The following is a 20,118-nucleotide window of genomic DNA, read 5'->3' on the forward strand; positions in this document are numbered from 1 at the left end:
TCTCCTCATGCCTTGCAGCTCAACACTGGGGCGCTGCAAGTTGCGGCCGGCTTGCAAGCATCATAATATTTGATAAACAATAATTACCGGCTTCCTTTCCAGAGAAGCACCCTTGGGTCTCTTTTTAACTGTGATACAGAATCAGCTTTATTTATTTATTTTTTTTAATGGTAGTGCAGAAGTAAATAGCACTAATAATAATAATAACACAAAAATACTCTGGCGTTTAAATGGTCTAGTTACTACAGGAAGACAGCAGCATAATATATTACTACAATATATGATAGCATTGTGTCATGATGCCAGCTTTAAAAAAATTCACAAAACATAAAACTACCCCAAAAAAAAAATGTCTTCACCTAGAGATAAAATGACATTATTTATAGCGACAACACTGGCCAGAGCTTCAGAGTATTAGCTTGTCTGGTTCCTGGCTCTATGACCATCTCTTATGATCCAAATGTATCTGTTTTTATGCCTTTTTTTCGGTTCTAGCATAGCCTACATAGGTACCGTTTCTTTTTAGAAAACACAATCTTCCCCTTTAAGTCTGCTCCAGGGCTGCTCACGTTGCATTCGTGCTGTCATTTTGTCAGTCAGTGAGATGCCTGCATGGGGCTCTGATAAGGACCAGCGCGCCTGTATCCTCCGGCCTCCCGTCTTTCCTTCAGCTTACTTAGATGCAGGAGGGTGGGAGTGACTTAAGTAGAATGAAATGAAGGAAGCAAGGAAGCAGCGCAGGCAAAGACTCATTGATTAGAAAACTTACAAGGGAAATTGGAAAGCTGCTCTCCATTCAAGACACACGATTTCCAAAGGCAGTCTTTACATTGAATTTGGGTTTCTAGATTTACGTTACTAGCCTTTCCCGGGCTGAGCTCAAAAGTAAGCTGATTTACAAATTCAGGTACAGTTAGTCGGTCTGCGAAGTCAGACCCCAGTCCTTTCTTTCTCTCCTTTTAATACCTAATCCTTCATCTGCTTACTTCTCAATATTTTTTCCTCTTTCTCACTCAGTTTTACCCCTTTAGTGAGCCCCACACCAAGCTACAATCCTCTCCCCCCCCCCCCCACCCCCCCAGCAAACCCTCTTTGCTTCACTCTCTACTTCCCCTCTAGCAGGCTGATGCAATACAGTGTATTGGGACCGATTCTGTTCAGTATCGTGGTGAGCAACATTGCAGAAGGGATAGAAGGTAAAGTTTGTCTATTTGTGGATGATACCAAGATCGGCAACAGAGTGGAAATGCCTAAAGGAGTAGAGAGCATGAAAAGTGATTTACGAAAGCTTGAAGAGTGGTCAAAGATTTGGCAGCCAAGATGCGCAGAGTCATGCATCTTGGATGCGGTAATCCCAAAAGAGCTGTATAAAATGGGAGAGGAAAGGCTGATGTGCATGGACCAAAAGAGGGATCTTGGGGTGATAGTCTCTGGTGATATGAAGATGGCGAAGCAGTGTGACAAGGTGATAGCTAAAGCCAGAAGAATACTAGGCTACTCAGAGAGAGGACTAACCAATAAGAAAATGGAGGTGGTGATGCCCTTGTACAGGTCCTTGGGGAGGCCACACCTGGAGTATTGTGTTCAGTTCTGGAGCCCTTATCTCAAAAGGAATAGAGACAGGAATGAAGTGGTCCAGAGAAGGGCTATCAAAATGGTTTAGGGTCAGTATCAGAAAACCTATGAGGAGAGACTGAAGGATATGGATATTTATACCCTGGAAGAGAGGAGGTGCAGGTATATATGATACAAACCTTCAGATACCTGAAATGTTTTAATGATGTACAAACGTCAAACCTTTTTCATTGGAAAGAAATCAGTACAATAGGGGGTCACGAAATGAAACTCCAGGGAGGACATCTCAGAACCAACATCAGAAAATATTTCTTCATGGAAAGGGTTGTGGATGCCTGGATTGCCCTTCCGGAGGAGGAGGTGGTGAATACCAAAACAGTGAAACAATTCAAAAGTTCAAAGGATAAATACTGTGGATCCCTAAAGGCTAAAAGATGGAAATGAAGTTACATGGAGTAACTTGATGGTGTGGCGGTTACTACACTCAGCCAATAAACCTTGATACTGTTGACGCAACTCAATCATTACTCTCTGTTTCAATGGCAGGGCGAATTGGATTCATACAGCAACCAACTTTTACAGTCTGGGGAAACAAGTATGGGGGTAACTTGTTGATGTAGCGGCTACTACCCTTAACCAATAATGATACTTTAATGCAGCTCAAACATTGCTCTCTGCTTCAATGTCAAGGCATAACAGGGAATTGGATTCAACAGCAATCAATGAGGGCCCTGACTTTAATGGTCTGGGAAACTGATAAGCATGGGGTAATCTATATAGCACAGCAGATACCACCATAAGCTTACTGGGCAGACTGGATGGACCATTTGGTCTTTTTCTGCCATCATTTCTATGTTTCTATGCCTGAGGCAGGATGAGTGAAAGCAGATAAAGTCACAGAAAAAGTATATGCTTTACAGTGGCCGCAAGAGGTATTTCCATAATGCAACATCAATAATACAAGTTCCAAATATTGAGGAGGAACTCAATATTTGGAAGAGACCAGAATATCTTGGAGGTTGTGCCCATGACAAAACACAAACCATATATTTTGTTGAAAAATTGGCAGAGGATTCAAACAAGTCCAATGGCATGCTGAATTTGATACTATAACATGCATGCTACCTTGCTCTCCTATATGTTGTTTCATTTGTGACAGTGCCTCTTCTTCTTCTATGAGATATTTTTCTGTTCATGTCCATCTCTTTGGTATATGACTGACTCTTCTTTGCAATCTGAGGCCTGGATTTATCAAAATATGAGAGAGAGAGAGAGAGAGAGAGAGAGAGAGAAGCCATAATACCCTTACACTAGATAGGTATTGGGTGAGGAAAATCACCCAAAGATGAGATTTGTGCAATGTTCTCTCAACCTAGCTTGATGAACTCTCTTCCTGGGTAACATCAAGCTAGGCTGAGAGAACATTGCACAAATCTCATCTTTGGGTGAGTTTCCTCACTCCGAAGGTCATCAAATCTTCACATGAGAGCACTGTTCTGTTCATACAACTCACTTTGAATATCAAAGTGGCCCCTAACCCCTACACTAATACCTAAACCTCACCTCGACATCACCGAAAGTAATCAAACATGTGCACAAATCTGTAATGGAGTGATGCGTATAGTTTTTGCAAGTATTTTATAAAAGTATGCATATGTAATTTATGTGCACAATCATGGTAACATCTGCACTAATAACCCTCAGTTTAGGCATGGAGGCAGTATTTTATAAAGTTTGCTGGTGTATACATGGGTTTCGCTTATGGAAATACTGATGTATGTACTTCCAAGTACCAATAGGCCCAGACCTTCACTAGTTCACCCACACACTCCACCAGCTCATCCATACCTTCCACCACTTGCTCCAGACCCCTATCTTTCACCAAAGGCTGCAGAGAAGTCAGATTTAATATCCACAACTAGATTAGCAAGCATAAAAGTATGTGCAGGCTTTATAAGCGCATACTTCATTTATAAAGTATATAAATGTGCACATATTTCCAGACCCCACCACAGAAAGCCCTCAAAATACCATCTATGTACGTGCAGGTTTTTTTGTATGGCAGGAACAGTACGTGCATATTTCTGACCCAAAAATATGCCTACCACACATAGAGGCTACATATATGCATGCAGTAGGCAGGGAGCATGCCTTTTATACATGCATGCACCCTGCACAAGTCTTTGAAAATTCACCCCAAGGGATCTTAGTGGTAGAGAGAAGGAGGAGGCCATAGATAAGTAAGACCTGTAACTGCATAGCAGACAAGTACAAATTGGAAGGCTGGGTAGTCCTTTCCTGTCAAAATCTGCTATGTTTAGTTCTCTGGTTATTCTTTCCCTTGATTCACTTCATTCACAGCCCTAGAGTCATACATCCTTTTTCACTTCTACAAACTCGATTTAGACATTTTTATTGAGCACACACCATTTTCCACTGAAGTATATTCCACCTTCTCATCTTTAATACATAAAAAGCATTATTGCTGATGAGATCTGTTGAACAACAACTCAGTCCAGAATGATTCTACTTTCACCATTACAACATAAAAATGCTTTTCAATGCCTTTCTTGCTTGCTCAATGTGTGCTTTTTCCTTGCAGATTGTCCTTCACATTCTGTAAATGAAAAAACATATTGTGTGATGAGGAAACAGTGGTCTCATCACAGTTCTTTTTGAGAGAGCAAAGTCAAAAACAGAAAAAAACTCTAATAAAGAAAGGGGTCCTTTAAGAGTAGACAGGTCAATAAAGCTAGGTTTAGAAACTGCACTTCCCATGGGTACTAGGGAGGTAGGGGAGGACCACCTTCCTTGTGATATGCATGCTATGGGCAAGGAAGTACAGTCATCAGATGCCTTTAATAAAGCTAATGATCACCTGAAGTTAGAGCAAAGTTGGCCATGGGCAGAGGTAGGAGTAGAGTCAGCCACAGAACCGGAGCTGAGCAGCAGGATGAAGAGGAAAGTAAGGACACAGAGCTATAAGATATGCCTCCCTACGCAGAGATAGTGAAATACATGGAGAGCTTGGCTGCCTTGCAATATTAAAAGGAGAAAACACAGCTTTGAGAAAGGTAATTCTGTGTGCAGTCACCTTGTGGGAAGCTAATAGCCTGTAGGTCTACTGAGGCTACCAAGGGCAGAGGTGTTTCAATAAAGTGCCCAGCTTAAAAACTTGTAGAAGCTGAAAAATAACTGTTTAATGAACCCTTTGTGGATAAAATGCTACTGGTGCAGAATGGACAGTTGGTGAATTTGCTCAGAGAGAAGAAAATAATTGTGCTTGTGTTGTCACTTAGCATTAAAGAAAGGTTTGGAAGGAGTTGTCCTTGCTAATCCATTCACCAGAGAGAAAGCCTTAGGCCTGGAAACTTTATTGGACAAAACCTACCTAGACCTTGCTGTGTATAAGTGTGAACTGTAAACTGTGACAATGCTTTTCTTTACCTTTCTTACTGCGAGATTAACTTACCAGAGGAAGCACTGTCTGAATTGGACAGAATTTATTTGTCCATTATGAAAAAAAATCACTGTTGACCTTACCTTAAGAGGAGCAGCATGTGACAATTGTGAGACTCCATTGATGTATCTCATCTCTGATAACCGTTACATCTAATTAATTCCTCCTTCATGCAAGCTATCCTTCTGAAGACTGAAACACATGTTGGGATTTTGAGAATCTCTGTTTCTTGCATTCTTTTTTTTTTCAACCAATTTGTGTTTCACTGTTTTGGTTTTGTACATGTCCAAGCTTGTTGAGTTTTATTGTATTGCAACAATCTACCCACAATTTCTTTAGATTTATTTCCTGATGATCTGTATTTCTTGGCCCGTTTCTTGGTTGTATGTAATAATGTGAACAACTTTGTATTGATAAGTAATGCTAATATGGTTTTATAATAAGAAGTACTGTATATCTTGAAGCCTTTAATATTTAATTTACAAATGAATAGATTCCAAAACTCTGAATCATATTTAAAATGTTAAGAAGCAAATATCTGAAATATTTCATATCATTCTGTCTGTGAGAAATGCTGGCAATCATTGGATCCAACAAAATAATCAAGATACTGACTCACACAGTAAGTATTAGAGTTAGTTGATTAAGCTGATTGAAGACTAGAGGACGATTAATTTCAACCTTCAAACTCTATATGGGGGTAATCAAGAGGAAAGGCTAAACAAGAAAGACACTGTGACCCTCTGAAGCCAATTCTGAGGCAATAAAAACAATCCCTCCTGATCCTGAATATGGGGATATGAGATTGTAGTTGGACTCTAGGGTAAATTGCTGGGACAGCAGTTTTCCCTAGAGTCCGACTACAATATCATAACCCCCTGATACAATTGCCATCCTATATTGCTGCCAGGACCATTCTCTGCTGGCACGATAGTTCACACATTCACCACTCTAGGTGAAGGATCCCTTTTCCCGAGGGTACTTCCCATCTACCTCTTTGTTTAGTTTGTTCTTTCAAGGTTGACGCGATCATCTGGAAGATACATTGAATGTGTTCAGTGTATGTGCATTTGCTTTCAGTCCTTCCTTTATTCCAAGGAAAGTAGCCCCAGTTCAGAAATGGTTTAGCATATGTAAAACGGCACAAAGGGTACCCATAAAATGCCAAAGTTTGCCTATGAAATGGTATCATGCCTGAGTGCATAAAAGATCAAATGACTGACTGTAGGTTGCCAATTTTGTCACTGAATCACCCTCATCCAGTCATATATTATAAAAAAAAATAATCATGTTCAAACTAGGCACCAAATGCCCACAACAAAATCTTCATAGAATATCTGATTAAACAATCAAATTATATATTTCTTTAGTGTTTTTATATATACACGTAAAAAACTGCTATCAGCAATTCACAAAAGCTTTGAAACAATAATATATCTCAAAAAAGAAATATGTGAATATGAAAGGATCCTCAAAGACCGATAGAGGAAGCAAAGCTGTCACCCGTAATCAATTGAAAATAACTCAAAAAATGCTGTTGTTGAAGCCCTACTCTGGTATTTCAGAATCTATTGCCTTGGTCAGGGGCCAAACACTTCAAGCTGAAAAGATCAAAACGAAAATAAGCAATTCAGAGAAAATCTTTCAAAATCACTATAAAGAAAAACGTACTACTTTAGATTGGACATTGGGTCTGCCACCGGGGCTGTCCCACAGTAGCCTTTTTCAGCTTTTTTTTCAGTGTTGTATATATTTTATTTATTAATTAAAATCATTTATATCTTATCTATAGCAGACCAGCTGTGCTAAGCGAGTCAATAAAATATAAATATAAAACAAAGCACTAAAACACAACCAAATGTAGTGCCCTCTTACCTGGCTCTGTGCCTGTCATGGAGGAACAGCCAGGACACTAATGATAGGTAATGCTGAAGTAACAACCATTACATGACTGATACAGAGACTGTTTGAGACAACCTAACTGGCTGCTCCCCAGGTGTGTGGCTGCACCATGTGACTGTACTCTGCTTCAAGGCACCCGACTTTAGGATCCAATAGAAGAAGGAGGATTTTGTTTTCAAATAGCCTAGACTCTCTGGGAGGAAGTGAGTTAGGAAAAGGAAGAGACACAGCCTGGGTAAGCAGGGCCGAAGATAGACAGTTTTAAGAAACAGGTTGCTTCTGTCTGTGCTGAGAGAGATATGCTAATCTCTGCAGGGATATGGACAGTGAGTTCCTGTTGAGTTTGGGCAGTAGAACAGACAGACCATGTAGGCAGAGCTAAGGAAAAGAATTGCTGGGTTCCTGATAGCTGTACTGAAGCAGTTTGTGATACATCTCCAGCCATAAGAGCTAAATAAAGACTCCAGGATCCAGTAGTGGGAAGCATGAGTATTTTTGGCCCAGATACAGGGAAATAGACTCTGGCACAAGCTTCTGGGTTAATTTCTGAGTAGCTGTCTCTCTTCTGTGACATTCATCTGCATTGCCTGCAAATATTTGGATTACAAGTAGAACTAGCTCTGAGCTGTTTAAACATTGACCTTTTTGAATTCCTGGTCCCATCACCATATGTAATATTGCCTGCCACTGCCAGAAAGTCAAGGTCATGTCACAGGGTTGCTAAGTTTTCTGAGTCAAGGAACAATATGTGCTGCTGTGCATTTGCTGTGGAAAGGGTGGGAAGTGACAATTGTCTTTGCTTATGTATGAATAATACTGGGTCCAGTTACTAGTGCAGGGTATGTCTGCAGGGGATATAGTAAGGTCACTGGTAATTTAAAGGTATAATAGGCTTGAGTAATAGAAACTATAGAGATTTATACCCCCATCCATTTCTGTTTAATTTAAGTGAAGTATGTAAATGTAAAGCAGTTCAACAGTTTACAGATTTTAGCCCATGTATATGTGTTTAGCCATATTTTTTATGCACAGGTTTTAATGCAGTTTATCTCTTGCAATAATAAAAGCAATGCTGATAAGGCATTCACATTCGTTGCTCCATTTGTTTTATTTGTGTTGGCAGTATGCACGTATGCTTGCGCACAGAAATGGTGTGTGTGTGTATGTATGCGCACACTATCCATTCATCAGGATACGTGCATACCGCCAAAACGAATCAAATGAACGAAGCAATGAATGCACATGCCAAATGCTGGTATCATTTCAGTATAGTTGCTGGTTTACAGGGACAGTTCCCTTCTGAAGCCTCTTCATAGAGGTGGAACCCATTATTACACTAATAAACAGACAAAACATACATACAATGGCCAATGGGTTACTGATACATCATGAGAGGTCCAACAAAACTAACCGCTATTATATCATCCCAGAGAATGCTTCCTAGAATAAAAATGCTTTGAGATGCTTACGAATGAAGCTATAGTTAGTAATTTGCTGCAAAGACTGTGGAAAAGCATTCCAGAGCAATGGCCCAGCTTGAGAAGAATCCAGATTATGAATATGAGCCTCATGGCAATAGGCCAGCTTCAAAATCCCCCAACTGATGCCTCTTAGCTCTAAGCTGCTCCTTACGATGCTTTCTAGCTTCACACTCCTTTTCTCTTTAGAGATATAGCACATTTGTTTTTATTTATTATTTTTATATACAGATATTTGATCTCAATCGAGATATCACACTGGTTTACATTCAGGTACTGTAGGTATTTCTCTATCCCCAGAGGGCTTACAATCTAAGGTTTTGTACCTGAGGCAATGGAAGGTAAAGTGACTTGCCCAAGGTCACAAGGAGCGACAGCAGGACACATAGAAGGTTTGATATTAAGTGAACTGTCATGAGGCTATAGTCTTTTAGTTTGTTTGTTTTTTTAAATCACTGTACTTGTCAACTTAATGCAACTTTTTAAAATGCTTCTATTTTCCAATCAGTGTTTAATGAATTCTACATTCCAGTTTACTTTTGCCAACAAGTTGTGCATTAGCTTAAATCTGCCCTTTTAACATGTATTTTATTTTATTTTTTTACTTTTGCCATTACCACTTCTATGCTGATCTTAAATTACATCATGTTGTTATCATCTCCCAATCTGACAGGATAAAAGAAGTAGCAGTCTTTCAACATAGCCAAAACCTTTTCGTCTTTGCTAATGTACTCATTTTCTTATCCCTAAAAGCTCCCATTGTCGTTACTTGTCCCTGCAAGACTGTTCTTCCCATCTGGTTAATTAATTTAAGTTTGTTCTTCTGTTTAATCATTGATGATTTTTCAACACACATCATCATACTTGGGAACTTCTGATTTGTGGTCATCCTGACATTGGAGTGTGGGGCTATGCATCAACTTTCTCTCTTCAGCCCCCCACCCCCAAGTAATACACACTCTCTTTCTCTCACATACACATATACTCTCTCTCGCTCTCTTCTTTACCTCCAGGCTTGATCCCAGGACTCTCTTCCAATCCCCTCCTTCACCATAGCATTCCACCCAAGCCTGATCCCAGCATCTCTCCCCCCAGCACAGATCTGAGCACCCTGACTTGTGCTTTGGGATGTCTCCTTCCTCTTACCCCACACTGCCTTCAGCTGTTTCCCAAATCCTGGTACCTCAGAGAACTGCAGATTGTTGTAGCTATGTCTGATCCAGCCCTTCCCCTCTTGTTTCTCCCCATAGACTGCCTGTCAACATGGGACAGGAGGGGAAGGGGTGAGGCTGGAGGTGACAAAGCAATGCAGAAAACAATTGCTCTCCTCCTTTTTACAGCCCCTTTCCTCCTGTCCCTTACAATGCCTGAAGGGGAGGGACTACAGCAGTAAATAAATGAGCTGTTTTCTGCTACCTGGAGCTTTCAGGTGTTTTCCTTGAGACAACACAATATATGCAAATTCCCAGAATCTCTGTGTTTGACCTGGTGAGTTCCCACTTATGGTCATTATTCACTTGTATATTATTTTTCTTGCTCATAATTTCTACCCATGGAAGCTTCCATACTCCATCTGTTTTTCCCTCAATATGCTATCTGAGTAGGTGAGGTCTTTCAGGCCCAATAAAGGCAGAGCCCCTCTTCCCATTTTAACATGTTTATATGTTCTGTCTATTTATGAGACTTTTACCATTACCTTTTAGTGGTTGCAATTATGTGTGCTATATATACCAATCACTGCTGAACATTCAAAATGTATCTATCATACTTCTTGCAATTGCAATCAATACTTCTGCAACTGTATGTTAATTGTTATTGGAAGTGGTTGGAATCTCATTATTTATAGGTATGTGAGTCTCATTAGAAAGAGTGCTTAAATTTAGATTGGGTCGATTTGAGTGCTGCCTTACACTGCCCCTGTTACTAATTTCAAGTTAATTTTTGGGGTGCTTCCAAGCCTTCTCTCTCCCTGTTCCTGCTGCAAAACCATAGACTAATTTTTACCTCTGCACAGGGCTGTCACATTTGCTGACCCATCTCTGTCTCCCTTCAGTTCACTGATTGTTCCGTCAATTTGTCCTTCTCCTACCTATTGCATGGAATATCCTCATGTTCAAATATAATCCATCAGACCAATATAGACTGATTATTTTGTACCCAGTGTTGCAAAAAGTCCAAAGCCTTCCTTTATAGGGCATACCCAGAACCATTCATTGATTTCCCTAAACTCCCTCTGTCTTTCTGGTGTAATCCATGATTTATTAATGCAGGGGAACTTTGGTTTCCCTCACTAAAATGAATGTACCATCTAACTGGTGAAGTTCTATGTAGAAGAGGGCAGAGAGAGGTTTGGGTTTTACTCCCCCGTGTGGGAGTTGCAGATGGTGTGTCCTGGCTGTTTATCATCCCAAAGCCCCATCTATCCTCTTGGAGTTGTATTTACTCTTTCAAGGAGGCAGGAGCTCTCTGTCTCTTGCTTCATCAGTTTTTCCTTAAATTAATGGAAAAGAGCTGGGGACTTTTCTCTTTTGCTAGTTGGCCTCTTGTTAACCAGATTCTGCTTGGTTTTTCCTCTTTTAAGCCAATTTTTGAAGAATTCTTCTAAAATTCTTCTGTGAGAGCCGTCCCTCTTGTTGCAGTGGATTGGGGCATCCCTGTATTCAAGGATGGATTTGGGGTAAAGAAGTCCTGCAGTGTGCTGTCTCTCCCTCAGGGGATAGATCTGACAGTGACCTGATGCTGAGGAGTTTGAACTTTGAATTAACTGTCTTTTTGCATTATCTCCTCTGCTTTGAGGCAAGGAAGTTTTATTCCACTCTTCCTGCTTATCACTTGATTTTCCCCCTTTTGAGTTAAAAGACTATTTTTTTGTTCCACTGGGAGCTGATGGCCCTTGGTACCCAGGACTCAGTGACCAAATTATTGAGAGTGCGGCATCTTTCACCCTGAAAGAACCTAAGGAGCTTGGAGGAATTCATCTGGAGTAGAGGATTCCTACCAGTGGCATAAGAGGAAACAAAACTGGAAGACACAAAGTAAAGGTAATTAACAAGTACTTTATTTCTGCTAATTCATGGGAAATATGAAGGAACGTGAAGTGCCCTTCAGGTGCTGCCTAAGGAGTCAAAGGATTTAAAGAGAGTCTAGAAAATATATTAAAACTGGCACTAAGTTCTGATAGAGCATTGGAACTAAATCCTGACCACTTTCAGTGGGAAGAGCTGGGAAAATAAATTAGGAATTAAGGGAGGGTTGAACTAACTTCAATCTGATAAATCTGAGATAATTGGAGTAATTGGGAAGAAGGAATGTTGTGAATAGAAACATGCTTTCCAAAGGAAAGTAGAGACCTTGCTAAAGAAGTGGAATCACAGGTTTATGAAATCCTTCTGCTGTCTTATTATTTACTGATTTTAATTAGAATGTGAATTGAAGCTGTAAATATTCTTTATTTACACTTTCAGATAATGGAAGGACTAGGAGGAATTCCATGAAGTTAGCAAGTAGCACATTTAAGACTAATTGGAGAAAATTCTTTTTCACTCAATGCACAATAAAGCTCTGGAATTTGTTGCCAGAGGATGTGGTTAGTACAGTTAGTGTAGCTGGGTTCAAAAAAGGTTTGGATAAGTCCTTGGAGGAGAAGTCCATTAACTGCTATTAATCAAGTTTACTTAGGGAATAGCTTAGCCACTGCTAATAATTGCATCAGTAGCATGGGATCTTCTTGGTGTTTGGGTAATTGCCAGGTTCTTGTGGCCTGGTTTGGCCTCTGTTGGAAGCAGGATGCTGGGCTTGATGAATCCTTTGTCTGACCCAGCATGGCAATTTCTTATGTTCTTCAGTCATCTATTCAATTACCAGTAAAGGAGTTAGAAACCACCCATTTTCTTGAGTGTTTTTATAGGATGCATAGACTCTTTTATAGTTATTATCAGTGCTGTACCAAGGGACGGAAATGACTTATTGCAGAAAGAAACCATCTACAAGAACTATTGTTTGTTCCCACTCTGGATTCAGAAAGCAAAGTTATCTGGTGGGGTGAAGGAGAGCCTGAGAGACAGTGAAGGAGAGTTGCGCAGAGAGGGTCTGTCTCTTTTCTTTCCTATGTGCTCCTGGGTGGAAGTTAAAAGGATCCGTCCCACCCAGGAGTTACATTAAAGTACTCCCTTGGTGGTCCTCTCCTTTAACATGGAATCTTGCTCCCTGTAATTACATGGAAGGGGCTCTCTCCTGCGCCTACATAAATCACTGGTGTCAAAGTGCACCGGGATGCGCAAGGCTTTCTAAGCCCTGCCCGGTAACCTACATACGTTATACGTGAGGTGCCATACCCAAGAGCCAGGACAACAACTTAACTATAACGTTTCTTGCTCTCAGAATCCCATAAGTATGTTTCAGGCTCCCTGATTCCTTTTTCGTTGCTTCTCCATTACAGACACAGCCTTCTAAGACATTTGAGGATGTCATAACTCCTCCCCCCTCCCCCAATTCCCTTTACTTCCAGCCCCTTGGGTGCCCACTATGCTCATGCCATCACCATCCAGCTGGAGAAATTTGTTCTGTTAGACTTTTAAAGCGGTCTATAAAACAAGGTGAGATTTGAGATGAGCACCTATGATTATTTCGTTTGAAGATCAATGGCATAAAGTAATAGCAAATGTGGGAATTAACACAAGAAGAAGAAGGAACACAGAGAAACAGGAGAGATGGTGGGGGAGAAAATCTGGAATGGATTTTAAGGTTTTGTTTTTTTTCAACTTCAAAGGAACAATTGTGAGACATGCCCATCTTCGGGGAGAAGGAGAAGTGATGTAGGGTTAGGAGGAGTGAAGATGTAAATTGTTTGGCTGCTGCGGATAAAGAGAGGAAATGGGAGGGCGTTGAACGGGGAGATGCAGCAGACTTATGACACTGGGTTCTCAAATCATCAAACTTTACCTTGATCTCACATATACTTGACTAGCATTCCCTTACAGGGGTTCAAGCTGTGGACAACAACTATCCATTCTGCTCATCTGCCCTTTTCATATCACAGGCACCCGCACTTTCACACAGCAAAGGAATCCTCCATAAACTAGAACTACTTTAACTAGTCTACCTCTTTAAAGCCTCTGCTGGCTGAACTTCTCTTCAGTATCTTTTTCTCTATTTTCTCTGCCGTATTCTTATATCTTTTTCTCTTCTTTTTCCTGGCACCCGAAATCACTGCCTTCTGAGTTGCAGCACTATTCCTGGCATTTTTCCATGTATAACCACTACTAAAACCGCAGACCTTGAATTACTAGCACTTTTGGAATGGACCGTTGGTAAATACTGACCCACAATCGCAAAGAGTACCAATAGTGTCCAAGTTAATACTCCATTCACCAAGAACGTATAAGGTGAATATACATACTAGGCTTCATAGACCTTCATAATAGGCTTCATCATATAGCATGGTTTTACTTTCACACTCTGCCTTATCTTTAATCATTGGTCAATACTGGTGCATTTTTTTGTTCTATTTTTCAATTTGCAAAATATCTCGTGTTAATGCCACGTGTGATGTGCGCCTTTAAATCACAGTAATAAATCAAATTAGCCACATTACTTAGCTTAATAAATAGAAGCCACATTTTCCAAGTCGGATTGCCCGGTAAACTCTGCCCGACACGGGACCGTGTTTTGGATGTCGAAACAATCCTTTTTCAAGGGCTCATCTACTGCAATATAAAAAGGTTCAATGTGATCCACAGAAAAAAATTTTTGCTGTTCACTTTAAAGTAATGACAGATGCATTGCAAAACGTCAGATTATAGTCCAGAGAAACCTTACTTATGATCGCTCAATTTGTCAGCTTGAAACATAGTGGCATGATGGCATTCATTTCCGGTATCAGTGGAAGAACTGCCATTGTTATGCCATATTTAAAAGGGCTGAGCTGTCAAAAGGCTGACGTGATGGAGAACTGTTGTAGAATTTTCAAGGCTGATGCTACCAAAATGGACGACGGGATAGAAAACATAGGCGGCCATTTTTGAAATGTCAATTGTCAAAACGACTTTTGATGATCTTTGAATTATGATAATGCAAACTCAAATTGACCTGAGTTTACACATATTTACTGCGAAATTACTAAGGAATAGCCTAGTGGTTAGAGCAGTGGGCTATGAGCCAGGAGACCACGGTTTGAGTCCCGCTGTTGCTCCTTGTGACCTTGGGCAAGTCACTTTACCCTCCATTGCTTCACCTTAAAAAACTTACATTGTAAGCCCTCTGGGGATAGGGAAATACCTACAGTACCTGAATGTAAACCAATATGATATCTCAGATTGAATGTTGATATATAAAAGAAAATAATTTAAAAAAAACAACAAATAAATGTATTGGAACATTGAAAAAACTGAGATAAAAAATGATCTGATATAACCATCCATTGACAAAGGGGATATAATACTCTGAAGTCTGCAACACACAGCTTTTGGAACCACTGCAATTACTCCCCCCCCCCCCCCCCCCCCCCCCCCCCCCCCATTTTTTTCCTGAGACATATTGTACTGCCGAAGGAAAATCCACTCACCAGATCCAAGCAAGTAACAATAAGGTGATGATTAATAAATAGTAAAAATAGACTTATCTAAAGCACATCATTGATCTGATTTTCAGCACCAAACTGGGAGGTGGGTTTATGCCCTCTTGGCTCACTTCCACAAAGTGGACAGGACTCCATTTCAGTGCAATGCCACTATCTTTATATTACAAGGAGATGCTTTGAGTAAGCTCTCAGTGGGCATTACAATTTTAAGCTTATATACTGTTTCCATGCAGAAAAGGCTCTTTTACAAATTATATCAAGCTTTGGATATGGATGATTAATGCAAACAATGTAACACATGTTTCTACTTAGCATATCTATTAAAGATAAGAGGAGGTACATATTCTTGCTTAATCTGAGACCTTGGGCGAGGCTTGTTCCCATGGCCTGCTAAGAGGAGAAATACTGAACTTGGTAGTCTTATAATAGGGTAACTCAGAAATAGTGGTCTGTTATAGTGAGCTAAATTGAACTGAGGGGTGCAATCACAGGTCCTAGGACCTACCAGTTCCTCTGCACAAAGAAGTAAAGACATTAGCAGATCTCACTACTCATACAAAATAATCAACTTATGAGATACTGCTCCTAGTGTTCCTCTATTTACCTGTGCAGGACCAGGCTAGTTGCCTAGTCCACCTTAAATCCCTTAAGGAGATATGCTCTCTGGGTGGGATCCTGAAGGGCAGGTGGGGCTTAGCGGCAAAACTAGATATGGGGGAATAAGTGCTGGGATCCAGATAGGGCTAACCACACTAGGCCCATGTCTCCAGGAAGAGGGCAGCTCCTATAATGTAACACATTCCAAACACTGAGCTAAGATGAAGCTGAACTGTGCGAGTACTCAAGGAAGCAGTATTTTATTGTAAATAAAGAGAGTACACTGTTGTAAAGGGAAGAGACAGTCTACTGTTGTGCTTGTGTGAAGCTATAACAAAGATATACTGTTTTAAGAAAAGCTGAAATCAGACACGTTTGTCTCCAGGCCTGTGGGAATCCTCACTAATTCCCAGGACCTATGGTTCTAAATTGAAGTACAGAACACAGGGGGCTTGTGGCTCTAAAACAAAGTACAGTGCACAGGGGTACACAGAGCATCGTGGCTTGTGAAAGGGTATGGCTCAGAAGATGCACTGAAAAAAAAACGTTTCAGGTAGAGAGAAAACTGTAAGTGGGCCTTGTTGCAGAGACAGCCAGAAAGTGGTAGGTTTGAACTGGCTAAAGAGAGATGCTCTGCTGAGAGATAGATAGGGATTTAAAAGTGATTGTTATTGCTGGTTATGCAGTCTTTTTTTTTTCACCTTTTATTTTGCCTTGAAAAAGAAAAGAGTAAGGAATACTGGTGCAGTAAGGCTGTGCTGAGCAAGGTGTGGCCTTGGAAAAGCTGCCAGAGTGAGCTTGAGTGCAGTGAATGGGAACAGAGCAAGACCCTCTTCCAGCAAGCAAGCTCCTCTGCAGTTTGAGGTATGCAGCCACAGGAAATCCTGCAGTGGAACAGTCAGGGTACTGCAGCAATCAATGAAGCAAAAGCAGCCAGAGGGCTGGAAGGAAAGAACAGCATTGATTTATGTGTAGTGGGAGTTCCCAAGTTCCAAGAGCTGGGTCAGAGAGAGGACCTGAGGCTCAAGGTTTGTCAACTGGAAATGCCAGCCAAGGTAATGTAGCAAGGGAACCCACTCCCAAGAGTCCAGGCCAGACAAGAGAGTGAATACCTAGACTGGCTGGCCAAGGAGTATCAACAGCTCATGGAGGAACTGGATGAGTGGCTGGCAGAGGGGTCCAGTGAGCTGACTGAATCATGGCAACAGTCTAAGATTGGCACTACAAGTGGTCCTGAGGAAGAATCTGTAGAATGCCAATCAATACCGGGAGTCCAGAGCCTGCTCCCGTGAGAAGCCTTGAGAAGGGGGCAGTAAAGAACCCTGAGAGAGGGATCACAGAGAGCCCTGAAAAGGGTAACACAGGTTGCCTAGGAAAAGGCAATATTGAGAAAGTGGAAATTGGAGATACAGGAGGTCCCGAGGAAGACCCAGTACGGTGCCCAAGCACTCCCAGGAGTCCAGCGACAACTCCGGTGAGCAGCACAGAGAGAGAGGTCATGGAAAGGCAAGCAAGAGATGCCATGGAGAGACCAGAGTGTGGTGCTGCAGAGACCCCAGCGAGTGAAGCTGCGGAGGAGCCAGCAACTGGCATGGGTAAGTGGTCAGAGCATACAGAGGTGGAAACTGCAGAGCCCAGAGGGACGCACTGCAGAATGTACAGAGGAGGAAACTGTGGAAAGCCCCAAGGGAGTTGCTACAGAGAATCTGGTGGAAGAGTCCACAGAGAGCCCAGAGGATGGTGCTGTGTAGATTCCAGCAACTGGGGATACAGAATAGCCAAGGAGGGGTTCTACAATGGAGTTACCAGATGCCAGGAAGTAGGCATAGCTGGTTATAGAGGAACCAGCACTGGTGGTTCCCCTGTTGGTCCATAAAGATCCATTGGGATGGAATTTGAACCCAAAGCCAGCAAAAGACTTAGTTAATGGACTGGGGATGTGCACTGAGGAGTAGATTTTAAAAAACTGCGCCCGGGCGTACTTTTGTTCTGGCGACTGGCGCAAACAAAAGTACACCGGATTTTAATAGATACACGCGTAGCTGCATGTATCTTTTAAAATCCGGGGTCGGCGTGCGCAAGGCTGCGCAAAATCGGCAGCCTGCGTGCGCCAAGCCACGCAGCCTGCCTCCGTTCCCTCCGAGGCCGCTCCGAAATCGGAGCGGCCTCGGAGGTAACTTTCCTTCCACCCCCCCTACCTTTGTTGGAAAAGTTACGCCTGCCCGAGGCAGGTGTAACTTGTGCGCACCAGGCCGGCTGCTAGCGTGCCATGTTCCGGTCCAGGGGATGGTCCGGAGGCCACGGCCAAGCCCCCGAGCCGGAACCACGCCTGTGGCCCCACCCCCGGAACACCCCCGACAATGCGCCGGCCCCAATATGCCCCCTACACGCCCCCAGCACGCCCCCCCCAGGAAAGCCCTGGGACTTACGCATGTCCCAGGGCTTTGCTCGCGCCAGCAGCCTATGCAACATAGGCTCAGCACGTGCAGGGGGAGCTTGGGGCAGGTTTTTGGTGGGTACACGCGTATCTTACTCGCATACCCCTTTGAAAATCTGCCCCTGAGTGAATGGCACACTGGGTGGTGGTCATGATTTTGTTAAGGGTAACCCTAAGCGATGGGGGTGAACATGTCACTGTCCCCATTCCCAAGCATAGCTAATGGGAAGCCAGAAGGAGGGGAATGGGATGTCTTGTACTCTCCTGGATGGGATCCAGGAGGGAGTAGGGGCAATTGGTCTATTGGGAACAAGTTGAGGGGAGGGGTATGTGAGATAGTGCCCCTAGTATTCCCCTATTTACCTGTGCAAGACCAGGCTAGACACCTGGTTCATCTTCAGTCCTTAAGGAGAGTATGCTCTATGGGTGGGATCCTGCGAGGAAGGTGGGGTTCAGAGGGCATAACCAGATACAGGGGAATAAGAGCTGGGATCCAGATGGGATAACCAGACCAGGCTTTGGTTTCCAAAAGGAAGGAAGCTCCTATAACGTAACCCTGTCGAAACACTGAGATGAGACGAAGCTGAACTGTGAGTGCTGAGGGAAGCAGTACTGAACTGTAAGCAAAGAGAGTACACTGTTCTGAAGGGAAGACAGCCTACTGTTGTGTATGTGTGAAGCTGTAATAAAATATATGCTGTTTTAAGAAAGGCTGGAATCAGACTAGTTTGTCTCCTGGCCTGTGGGAATCACCGCTCAATCCCCCACAACTTTGAAGCCTGCATGAAAGATGAATATTCATACTGACATAAGAATGGACCTTCGAAGAGAACATGCTTCATGTTAGTGTTTATCTCAGGCTTCAGATGGTAGGAGTCTGCTGCTGTTTGACTTGTTCTCCTACTGCAACCCTTACTTACCCTGCCGAGTCAGCAGAAATTGTGGCGTGCACATCCTCATGTCAGAAGCATTTCACATGAAGTGCTGCAGAATGTGGGCTATCCACTCTTCATTCAGTCCAATGATCTAACACCGGCTTTAACTGTACCAAATTGGTCATAAAACATGAAAAAGCAACATCAAAAACATCTGGAACATTTTCAGTAATGCATGGATCACTCAAAACTACAACTGCCTTCCTCATTTCACCACTAATATTTCAGAGGTAGAAACGCCATGCATCACAGTAGCAAATTATTCTGCACGGCAGAAGTACTGTACCCTGTGCAGGAACATAACACACAGCACATTATCGGCATGTTGGTGATCTTAGTGTTTGCAGTTGCTACTGTTTAGAGGAAATTCACTTATTGGCCCACCTGGGACCAGAAGCATCTGAGTGGTGGCCTGTCAGAGAACAACTTCACTTCAAAATGAGGCTCACCGCTGACCCACACCCAAATCAACCTTTTTACAGTGTCATCAGCCTTGTGGGTGAGATTTAGTACATTGCTTAATGCTTTATCCTCTGGCTTTTTTTCACAGGGAATCAGACCATGGTTAATAAATACCACAATGGTGTTCCCTTTATCTATTATTTCACTTTGAGTATTATTATTATTATATCTGTTTTTGTTGCAGAATTTCCTTCCCGAATTCCATGGCAGCTGGTGATACGCTGAAATGAGGCAATAGGCATATAATTAAGTATAAGCACCTAGTAGCTACAAATTAATTGGTAGCATATATCGTAGCCATCAGCTGAAATATGCAGATAACTCCAGCTGCATCCAGGAGACATTCTTCTGCATTTTTGTGTTATTAGTACTGGCATAATAATAAAATATCCTCTGGTGGCACTAACCTGAATTAGTAGTAAGCTCCATGAGTTTCTACAAATATTCTAGATCATTAGGTAGGCACAGATAACATAAACTATATATAAAATAGCACTTGAGGGAAACACATGATATTTTGCAGTGTCTTATTCATAGATTTGTGCCGTTTGGTTTGGTTTTGGTGCTGTGTGTGAAGGATGATGGGTGCTGTCTTGGCAGGGTTTTTTTCCTTCCTCTGGGCTCCAACTAAATAGGAGACGACCTTCACTAGACTACAGTGCCATAAGCCTTCAAGAACTCTTCATTTGTAACTA

The 20,118-nt window shown here is 42.1% G+C and overlaps 1 long non-coding RNA gene across 1 annotated transcript; it reads right to left on the bottom strand.

The window, feature by feature from the left end:
- Positions 1-4,068: 4,068 nt before the first annotated feature.
- On the bottom strand, positions 4,069-6,957 carry LOC115088789. Its single transcript, XR_003855880.1, has 3 exons — positions 6,911-6,957; positions 5,119-5,227; positions 4,069-4,192 (listed from the first exon to the last, which is right to left on the bottom strand). It is a non-coding gene; the product is annotated as an uncharacterized LOC115088789 (long non-coding RNA).
- Positions 6,958-20,118: the final 13,161 nt, after the last annotated feature.

This window comes from Rhinatrema bivittatum, chromosome 3 (assembly GCF_901001135.1).
Source record: "Rhinatrema bivittatum chromosome 3, aRhiBiv1.1, whole genome shotgun sequence".
In the NCBI taxonomy this organism is placed as follows: domain Eukaryota; kingdom Metazoa; phylum Chordata; class Amphibia; order Gymnophiona; family Rhinatrematidae; genus Rhinatrema; species Rhinatrema bivittatum.